The 12,085-nt window shown below is 32.0% G+C and overlaps 1 protein-coding gene across 1 annotated transcript in view; it reads left to right on the plus strand.

Annotated features, from left to right (window-relative positions):
* LOC147074614 (oxysterol-binding protein-related protein 9) overlaps window positions 1–12,085 on the plus strand; it is a 201,317-nt gene that overhangs the window by 28,291 nt on the left and 160,941 nt on the right. The gene's annotated exons all lie outside the window — the stretch shown is intronic.

Genomic DNA, 12,085 nt, shown 5'->3' on the forward strand with positions numbered 1-12,085 from the left:
GCACATCCACCTAGCGACAATCGCGCGCAACCTCTCGAAACGTATATAAATTTTGATGCGTCAACCGGTGAGCCGGTATAGGAATGACTAATTTGTAGGTGTGTGTGTATGCGCACTAGATGTTTTTTTTTCAAACTAAAAAGTCACATTCGACCAATCTGCGAAGCTCCATTTGACAACGTGTGTTTTGTGAATAACGATGACTTCACGTCGACTATTCGACACATTGCAGACGGACGAGTTTTGATGTGCGAGCCGGCTAATATATAATTTTAGTTAGATAAAAACACTCAGTTATTTTCAGTTTCCTTTCAACTGTGTTGTACACACGTTATTCAATAGTTGTCCGTTATCATATGGTAATATTTAATGTTGTAAAACCTCTGTGGGTACGTGTAATTTTATAAACTTTACTACTTATATGTTTTTAGGGATAATAATCATATTACAGAATTTAATATCAGTTACCAAAAAAATAACCAACACAGTTGAATATTTTGCTGTATATTATAATAATATGGTACGAGGGTGGGTCAATAATTCCTTAGAAAAAAGCATTAAAACAGTTTTTATTTTTGTATGACTAATTTGTAGGTGTGTGTGTATGCGCACTAGATGTTTTTTTTTCAAACTAAAAAGTCACATTCGACCAATCTGCGAAGCTCCATTTGACAACGTGTGTTTTGTGAATAACGATGACTTCACGTCGACTATTCGACACATTGCAGACGGACGAGTTTTGATGTGCGAGCCGGCTAATATATATTTTTAGTTAGATAAAAACACTGAGTTATTTTTATTTCCACTATTTATTTACTTAGTTTCTTTTCAACTGTGTTGTACACACGTTATTCAATAATGTTGTCCGTTATCATGTGCTAATATTTAATGTTGTATTTCAAAACCTCTGTGTGTACGTATAATTTTATAAACTTCACAAAATGTTTTTAGATATAATAACCCTATTACCGGATTTAATATCAGTTAATAACCAAAATAGTTGAATATTTTGCTGTATATTATAATAATAATATGGTATTAAAGGCAAAGACAATAATATAATAGAGATGTACCCACACAGATTTTACACTTTAAATCCGGTAACACTTCTGTACTTATTTTGACAGAGACGGCACCAAAATAAATAATTACTTACAAGATAAAAAGAACTTTTTATGTACATCATTTTTGAATTTTATGTTGAATTATTATGCTCAATATGCTCAAACTTGTACTTGATATGGAGTAAATAAAAAACAAACAAACAAATATAGAATACTGAAATGTCATTTTGATTTCCATAGTAACGCACGTATATATTAATAATTTAGTTGCTAGGACCCCAGACCCCTAGCAACCAATAATAGTGTTTTACTTTTTACGGATTTCTGCCGAAATAACTTTCCATACAAAACATAATTATCTGAAAATGAATTCAAATGTCTAGCCAGTCGGGAAGTTAGTTAAAAATTGATTGCAAGATTTGTACTGGACAAACAAGAATACGAGCTAATAAAAACGTTGTAAAATGAGTTAACTGTTCTAGACGAGGTTTCCAGTCTGGAGTGAAATGTCACCGTTTGAAAAAATGTGGGATTTACATAAATTTGTTTATTAAAGCCGTACCATTTAAAATTTCGCATGATTGTTTCCAATGTGGCCAAAATAACATGCATAGTAACAATATACAATACGCCAGATTTCAAACTGGGCACGTATCAAATTGTTGCTTTGTGCACGCAATGATTCCTATGAAAAAGGTAACGTGTATTTTATAATATTTATTACATTTTCACATAAAACAATATTCACGGAAACGTTTTTTTTTTCATAGCACGCACCCCTTTTTATGTCCTTTTCCGTCCACCGTGCCGCTAACTTGTGTTATAAAGTATAAACGATAATTTTGTAAAATTATAAAGAATTTTTCGAGTACCCACCTACTTAATTCAAAGATTTTTTTATGATTGAACAAATCAACATTACGAAACACATAATATTACGTTATAAATTAAATGATTTAAAAAAACAGGGCTCTCTCAAAGAAAATGAAAAGAATTCTCTGTACCAGCATGTCCAACGGGTCAATCGATGGATGGATTTTGGTCGACCCATAGGATCCCTACATTTCTTCACATACATAATTATAATACCATGACCAATTTTCCATGATTTTCTACGACTTTTACATTATTATTAGCATGTTTCATGTTTTCTGTATATTTTTATCAGTCGCTTACGAGCGTTTAATATTCGGTCATAAATTTCAACATTTTATCAAGATACAAATGAAAGTATTTTTGCATTAAATACGAATAGCAGTGGCGAAGGGTGAAAATAGGCTGTGGAGATCCAAAATATACAGTGAACACTAAACTTTGTCAGTCATAATTACTTGTTTTCATTGAACTAATAAATTATTATTCCAGTTGGTATTGGTTTTTTTTTAAATTTAATTAAACTCTGCCTAGACCAAACCATAATAGTAGAGGTAGGCTGTAGACATCCGATAAAAATAATGCATACTTTGTCAGTCATACTTGTTGTTTGTTTCCATTGAATTAAGAATACAAATTGCAGATAGTTTTCCATTAAACCCTGCCTAAACCTGATCACAATAGATAAAAAAATATTCATTTATCTATAAAATAAATTATGCCATTTAATCATACATAATTTTAAATACTTTATAGATAGAAGATTTTGTATCTAATATCTAGTATGGTTTGTTGTAGGCAAGGTTTAATTGAATTAAAAAAAAAACTAACCAATAGGTACCATCTGCAATGTATATTATTAGTTCAATGAAAACAAATAGTTGACTAACAAGGTTTAGTATGCAGTATTTATGTCGGATCTTAACAGCCTACCTCCACCCTCCGCCACTGAATATTAGGTATTTTAGTTCTTATATTGGTTCTCAAACTTCTTCGTTTCACGGCGCCCTGCAAAAAATATTCTGCTTAGAGCAGAATGCAGAATCCAATATTTCGATCTTAAGGATAAGTTGCCGAAACTATAGACTATACTGAATATAGAGTTAAGGAATCCTTAACCATAGACTAATTTTGTTATGAACACGCTCCCTTCTGTATTACCATTTACCACTGACAGCTGCTGTCAAAATAAATTCGCGTGTCTATAAAACAGTCCATACACTCAATTTCATTTAACAATTTATCTCAATATGGATATTGATAGTGTTAATTCGTTTGGCATGTATATGCAAAATATTATTTTACTTTTTATACGCCAGCCCGCAGAAATACAAGATGCCAGACAGAATGACACTTGACGTTAGTGTTACCATGTTAAAAAAATATCTTGCGGTGCCTGTGGAATCACGTATAATGACTGATAATGGAAACATAAGAGTATTATAATTAAATATTAATTATGTATTTATAGTTATTGCATTTATAAAGTGCTATTGTCATATTTTTGTCATCGTTTAACAATTACAAAATAATTTACCTAAACTATAGGAAAGAGAATTTTTAAATATGGTATTATTTTCAATAGAAAAAAACGAACGAAGCTTTAAGACGAGGTGAACCATAGACAACATGATCTTAACTAAGGACAATGTTTCTGCATAGTGTTTTCTGCTGAGGAAATTTTTGTTATGACAAATGTTTCTCCATTCCGCTCCTAGTAGTTTGGGTAAGCCCATAGTTACACCACATAGAAGATGACAATATATTAAGAGGGTATGTTGCGTGTATGAATGTTTTGGCAAATACATAATTTTAACTCACCGTTCAATTTTATATCGTCAGTGAGCTATTGAAATTTCATCGATTTAGTGTGTCGTTGTCATTAGTTTGTACCTATTCATCAGTAGTAATATCGGATTATCTTCTTATATCCCGTAAGTATACCTACCTGACAAATGTATTTTTTTCTCATATCTCCACAGCCTCATCCCTTTCCAAAAGTCACCCTTCGCCACTCACCTGAACAATTATTGAACCATACAAATATATCATTATGACCGTCCATCAGTCGATTAAATTTTGAATGCCTGGAATTAAGGGGGGACATGCTCAGCGTAGGTCAAAATGGAGCTTTTGTTCTATTTTCAAAGCATGATCCTAGACATTCCTTGAATGTTGTAGATAATCTATTTATATAATTTTGAAGCCTTATTATCCTTTATATTTATTTTAAACATTTGATGACTGCATAAAGTATTTTTATCACATAAAATAGTATTCTTTTAAACCTCTCGCTCTAATGTTTTAGAATATAGTCATATTTCAGTACATAAATGTGCAGTGGTGTTAAGATTTTTTACATTTATTAATTTTCAATTGCATTTATAAAACCATCAGTATAATTTATGTCGACATTATTATAGTGAAATATTTACGATAAAAAATTATATTGATAATCTCTGTGATCCCAAATTTGACAAGAATTTGGCATTTTATTATTCAAAAAATGGGCAAGATTAACATATTTGAAGATAATTCTAAAGATACTAATTATAAGCTATGTCTTTGACCATTCAAGTGTGATAGACATCCTACGAATAATGATTGCTTTATAATAATTATTGACCTAAGAATAAGGTAGGGTTTTTTTGAAATACGCCATTTCTTTTGGCATTCCCCAGTGGTTAAGCTACAACATACGGCCGTAGCCATAAATTGACAAACTATAATTGAAGTAAGGAGTAAACGTACACTTTGAAAACCCGTGGGTTATGAAATTCGTCGTAGTTAAAAATTTAATGAACGTTATTAAATAATTATTACATAAAACATTTTCGGGGTAGGCGCCTGCTTACTGGAGTTGCTCACCGTTAACTAGAGGTCGGTGCATTGACCTTATGACCCAGGTTCTCACACAAGGGGGGGGAGGTTTCGGGTTCGGACCCCCGCCCCTAGTAACGAAAAGGTACAAATTATGAAGGTGACTGAAATATCACTTCTTCTTTTGTAACAGGACCTCGTAACGAAGGATTGTGACCCGGATGGTTTGGTCATCGAACAGCCTTCTAAACGGGATAGCCTCAATCCTCTCGGCATTCTACGACACGTAAGGCCAGTAATGGATTGCTATCCTGACGCAACATGTCTAAAAGACTAAACACGGCAGACGAAACAAACGGACATTACAATCCTAATAATTATGACGGTAAGACCACGCGTATTCGATAATCACATGTGGATGCAACAAGTCGCAATAACTCGCAGGTTAGCACCCGTAGAGCTGCAGGCCAGGTATTCATCGCTTTATTCAAAGTGCTGAGTGTTTGGGCATAGGGAATGCACCCGGAAAAGCGCGGGGTTCCGCGGTTTACGCGACGAGAAACTACATGTAGTAGGCGGGGTAAATCCGAAATTTTGTAGCAACTGTTAGATGTTGTGAAAACCGCACCCTCCCGCCGCCTTAAATTTTTTATATTTTTTCGAAATGCACCCCCTCCTTACTGTGTTTCCGTGCGTGCGCCTGTTCTGACCCACTAATTATTTAGATGTCATATTTCAGTAGGGAAATAACTCAAAAAACCTTGTTCCAAGATAATGGCGTTTGAATTTTTTGCAGAAATTCCCATTATAATTTTAAGACCTCGATTTTGAGTAAAATGTATGATTTTTTTATACTTAGTTTAGTGGAATTCAGCAATGCACAATGAAATTTTACAATTTAATAAGGAATTAACCCAGAAATTTCAGTATATTACTGAATTAATGATTCATCTTAGAAGGGTTTTTCGATTTTATGACACATTGAAGAACATTTTGACTAAACATTTGCTGAATTGTAAATTATGTAAACTATTATGTATTGATTGAGGCAGGGTTTAATTGAAATTTAAAAACTAGCCTGCACCATTTGCAATTTGTATTCTTAGTTTAATGAAAACAAATAAGTATGTCTGACAAAGTTTGGTGTGCACATTTATGTCGGATCTTAACAGCCTACCTCTACCCTTCGCCACTGCCGGGTAGAGATAGTTTCCAATGAATATTAGTGATATAGTAAGAAAAAGTTAGAATTACAATTGTAATTATCAACGGATATTTACACCCCCACTATTATTACAACGTTTTTATTAGGTCGTATTCTTATTTGTCCGGTGGTTGTTTATCCGGTACAAACCTTGCAATCGATTTTTAACTAACTTCCCGACTAGCTAGACATTTGAAACTTAGAATATATCAGAACACGATGCCAATGCATTTTTAAAATACTTTTAGCCATCTTTAAGTAGAATTGAATTCATTTTCAGTTAATTTCGTTTTGTATGAAAACTTATTTCGGAAGAAATCCGTAATCCAATCCACTATTATTGGTTGCTAGGGGTCTGGGGTCCTAGCAACTAAATTATTAATATGTACGTGCGTTACTATGAAAATCAATATGGAATGTGAAAATGACATTTCAGTAGGTATTATTTCTATCAAGTACAATTTTTTTGGTTGTTTAAGCTAGTCAAGTCAAGTTTATATGATTCAAAATTTAAAAACGTTGTAGGTATATGAAAATTTCTTTTTATCTTGTAATTATTTATACTTATATATTTTTAAAAGTGCTTTAAATGCATGATTACCATAACCATTTTTAAATTTGAATTACACTACATACCATAATTCTAAACGGCTCAATATTATCTACTAAGCTTAGCAGTATCTATGAGTTAGTATTAATTGAACTGATACTGTCAATTAATTAAATAAATCTACACTATCAATCAAACCCTCCTAAAATAGAGTAAATATACTTACATTTTGTTTAGTTAAGCATTAATATGCATACAATAATATTCGCTACGCACGTATTCGATGATTACAACTGATAAAATATGCCAGTATTATAAGGCCTCTCGCAGACGAAACACATTTTGCGATCGGTGTGGGCTGCTAATGTGGCTGCGCTACCTGCGGCTGCCATACGATTGTTAACTGCCTACAAATCCAGGCTCGGCTGTACTTTATAAAGATACATAATTATTTTTACGAGATTATTTGATTAATTATTTGTAATTAAATAATTAATCAAATAATACAATGAAGTTCCACCATGAATTGACAGTTAACACTATAAAAGATATCACGAGATTTCTGTCTCCTTCAAAATGGTAGTGCAGCACAAGTTAGTCAATCCTGCTTCTCAACTCTGTTTTAAACTGTCTTTACCCCATCGGTCCAGCGGAGTCTTCGTCTTCCCATATGGGTGTGCGTTGAGGGTTCTTTCTTGGTATACTGCTGACATGTCCTGAGCTCGGGATCCTTTATTATTATTTATGTCAACTATGATTTTTTTCTTATTTTATGTATGTTTAGTATATATAAACAAGTATACCAATATATTAGTTTGGCTAACTTCAAATTAGCAACTAAAACGCCACTATAACCATATTAACGAAGAGCGCATGGCCCTTCGTCGTGGGTCTGAAGGAAAAAATAGAAAAAGAACTAGGAAAAATATGGGTTATTCAGTGGTTTCTCCTTCGAATTGACGGAGTCACCTCTGCGTTTTTTTATATATCTATTCAGGTGGAGAGAGAACTAAGTGGTATTTTTTTGTATCCTATTGTTTGACAAAATATGGACTAAGAAAACTTTAAGAGAAGTGTTACTCGTGGTCTCGAAAATTCGATGGGGATGGCTGGATCGTAATAATTGTGATCTTTGATCGACTGGTTTGGGAAGTCTGCTGTCATGGAGCTGTAGATTTTTTTAGAAAATTTCAAGACATGGTCGTAAATAGTTTCTACATTCAAGTCCCTATAAAGAGTGGTATTGCGTACAAATCATGGGGAATCTGTGATTATTCTAAGTGATTTGTTTTGTATAGTCTGTAGCGTTTTAACATGTTTTGTAGGATTAGCGCACGGTCCGATGTGGCAGCCTTCACATTTATATACATTAGGTGTACATATCGGAATCACATCCACCGCCGCAAATTGCAGTTCGTGTAGGTAGGCCATGTCAAATAGATAACCTCCAGAACAAAGCTGTCAATATCACTATATATTGTACTATTGCATTAAAAACGATAGTGGAATAATAATATATATTTTATGTTATCGTTTCGTTGTTGTATTGTAGCTTAGTATACGAACGCGTCCTCTGGGCATATCGCGTGTCGGGCATATAATATTATTATTTATATTCGATCGTCAAAATGTATATATTATTATTTTCGGTTTCAGTACTATGGAAAAATTCTATCAAAAGTGACATTGATGTGGTTGTATATCATAGTGTTGCCAAAAATAATATAAGATATACGCTGTCTTCTTTGGTATTTTTTTCGAAAGCTTTTAACATAGCAGTTGCTACATACTTAAGTTAAAATGTTTTTTTTCGATCGGGGGAGTTTTTTTTATTGTGCTGCTTCGGCTAAACAGTTATTTTGACGTAAATAGTTTAGTGATTTTTCGATTATTCGTCGTAATGTTGTACGATGATTGATTACGTTCACCCAGGGTAACTTTACTCCTCAATTTTTGTAATAATTCAGCTGTTCTCAACGTTCAACTCTCGAAATTAGATATATATTCATGTTGTCTTTAACGAAGGGCTACGGAGTCTTGAAGTATGGAGTAAATCATTTCACCGTGGCACAGTTCGCCGTGAGTTTTCTGTCGAAAAAATATAACGGTCTCCAATTTTATTAGATTCAATATGAACATTACGTCTCTGTTCTGGCAGAACACACTAACTGGAGAATACTAATTTTGAGTAATTTGACTTTGAAGCTTTTAAAATGTTTGAAATGGTCTATTATGTGAGTTTATTAAGGGGGGACATGCTCGTCGAAGGTCAAAATTGAGTTTTTATTGTATTTTCAAACCATGATCCTGGACACTCCTTAAACGTTGTAGATGATCTATTTATATAATTTTGAAGCCTTATTATTCTTTATAGTTATTTTAAACATTTGATGACTGCATGAAGTATTTTTGTTACATAAAATAGTATTCTTTTAAACCTCTCGCTCTAATGTTTTAGAATATAGTCATATTTCGGTACATAACTGTGCAGTGGTGTTAAGATTTTTTACATTTATTAATTTTTAAATACATTTATAAAACCATTAGCATAATTTATTACGAGATAATTTTTGTAAAATATTCACGATAAAAAATTATATTGATAATCTCTGTGATCCCAAATTTGACAAGAATTAGGCATTTTATTAGTCAAAAAATCGGCAAGATTAACACATTTGAAGATGATTCTAAAGATATTTATTATAAGCTATGTCTTTGACCATTCAAGTGTGATAAAAATCTTATGAATAATGATTGCTTTATAATAATTATTGACCTAAGAATAAGGTAGTGTTTTTTTGAAATACGCCATTTCTTTTGTCATTCCCTAGTAGTTAAGCTACAACATACGGCCGTAGCCATAAAATGACAAACTATAATTAAAGTAGGGAGTAAAATTATGTTAACGCGCGTGTTTGAACATGTACCTAACCGATTTTTTTTTAATTTTTTTTTAAACGGTACATGTTCAAACACGCGCGTCAAAATCATTTTACTCCCTATTTCAATTATAGTTTGTCAATTTATGGCTTTGGCCGTATGTTGTAGCTTAACCACTGGGGAATGACAAAAGAAATGGCGTATTTCAAAAAAACACTACCTTATTCTTAGGTCAATAATTATTATAAAGCAATCATTATTCATAAGATGTTTATCACACTTAAATAATCAAAGACATAGCTTATAATAAATATCTTTAGAATCATCTTCAAATGTGTTAATCTTGCCGATTTTTTGAATAATAAAATGCCTAATTCTTGTCAAATTTGGGATCACAGAGATTATCAATATAATTTTTTATCGTGAATATTTTACAAAAATTATCTCGTAATAAATTATGCTAATGGTTTTATAAATGCATTTAAAAATTAATAAATGTAAAAAATCTTAACACCACTGCACAGTTATGTACCGAAATATGACTATATTCTAAAACATTAGAGCGAGAGGTTTAAAAGAATACTATTTTATGTAACAAAAATACTTCATGCAGTCATCAAATGTTTAAAATAACTATAAAGGATAATAAGGCTTCAAAATTATATAAATAGATCATCTACAACGTTTAAGGAGTGTCCAGGATCATGGTTTGAAAATACAATAAAAACTCAATTTTGACCTTCGACGAGCATGTCCCCCCTTAAGTAATCGTAAAAAGGATGACTTTAAAATAAAGACTTGTTTATTTATTAAGAAGGTTTCCAGACGGTAAAGTTGGAAATAAGAAACATTTTGGTATAACTAACTCAATATGTCATTTTTCGAATTAGTGTCTTCTGTCAGAACAGTGACGATTAATTCAATTAATTTCCATAGCTGATTTTGGAAAAATTAATGATTTCAAGAATGAAAACCTAACCTAACCTAACAAATAATCCAGTATATCGGCTATTTTCTAAATTTGTTCGCTGCTGGCTTCTTGTTAAGTGTAAACCGACAAGATCCGTATTTTATTTAGACATGAATTTTATGTCAGTACTATACTACCCAAAGAGGTTGGACGGCCTTTAATATACTGTCCGTGACACGCTCGATTAAGACCGAGTCTGGTGCGAGGCGGGGTGTTGGTTTGAAAGGATTAACTTCAATGGTCTTTAATATAGGCCATATATTTTCGATTTTCACATTCACGGTTGTTTAACGACCCCGGCTCCAAATCAGACATCGACTCTCTCGCCTATTGCAACTTTGATTTTTTTTAAATATATTTTCATAATATTTAATTTATCGATTAATTTGAAAAAAAAATTGCTAGGTGCTTATTTTTTTTTTTTTTAATATCAGCTATTCCTGTTTCAAATTATATAGACATTTCCCCCTCCCCCCCATGCCTCTCGTAGTAACAACAATAAAATTATTATTATTATAAAACTCAAACAAAGATTTGTCACAAAATTTAAATTTAAAAAAAAAAATATTATATGACCAAAGTAATTTCTTTTGTTGTTTTCCTCTCCACTCTCGGAAACGCAGTCATTCGTTTGTATGAACTTTCCTATTTTAGGAGCGCGTTCGTATGTTTTCTTACGTGACAATTTTTCAATCGTTGTGCGGCTGATTTCGCCACTATTATGACGACGTTCTATAATTACGGGTTTTTTACACCTCACTATACGCGTAAAAAAACCTTCCATTTAAAAAAAAAAACTAGATGTCCATGTTTAGTAGGTATACATGGATGATATTATTTACATATTTACATAGTATTTTTAACAATGTCATCAGCTAATATAGAGAGATGTTTGAATATGCTCTAGGGAAGTGATAGTGATTGGTATTAGTCAATTAAAGCCGTTGACTGATAATGCATCGACCATGTGCCATTTCATTTCAAATAAAATATGATATTATGAAAGAAATAATATTTTAAAACATTTTTTGGTAAATCACTGTTTACGATAAAATATCACTTCATGTGACACACAAGTGTTTGACTAAGGTTTAATCCTATAGTAATAAATCTTTTGTACCTGTGTTTACTTTATAAAATATATTTTTAATACATTGATTTCTCTATTTTTATCATAACAAAAAGTTTTGGCTACTCAAAATCAGATAACAAGATCGGCGCATAAATAATTAACGATGGTTTTACAGTGAAACCGCAATTTATTGTCTCACAGATTTACATACATATTTGACCAAGGTTCAATCGTATTTGAATAAATCCGTTGTACCTATATGTTTAGTTTATGAACTATATTTTTAATATATTGGTTGTTCTATATTTTCTCGTAGTAAATTGTTTTGGCTTTTCGAAACCAGATGACAACGTCAGCATACAAATAATAAATTGTGGTTTCATATTGAAACCACCATATTTGACTAAAGTTTCACTACTTACTAGAAAACATTGTTTACTTAATTTGCGCCAATGTGCTCTAGCAACTTGGGTATGTGCGTCCTATATAATTATGACGAAATTAACTAATAATTTTTACATTTTTTAAGCGCTTCACAAATTACGTTAATTTTGACAGTCGACTTTTTGTATTTTAAATCAAAGTATCAATTACCTTAATTTAATACTAAACGGTGTTCGGATCTCTCTAAATTAAAGTTATAACGTAGTTA

This window comes from Rhyacophila brunnea, unplaced genomic scaffold, assembly GCF_057557595.1.
Source record: "Rhyacophila brunnea isolate RB1 unplaced genomic scaffold, BYU_Rbru_1.0 scaffold_16, whole genome shotgun sequence".
NCBI lineage: Eukaryota > Metazoa > Arthropoda > Insecta > Trichoptera > Rhyacophilidae > Rhyacophila > Rhyacophila brunnea.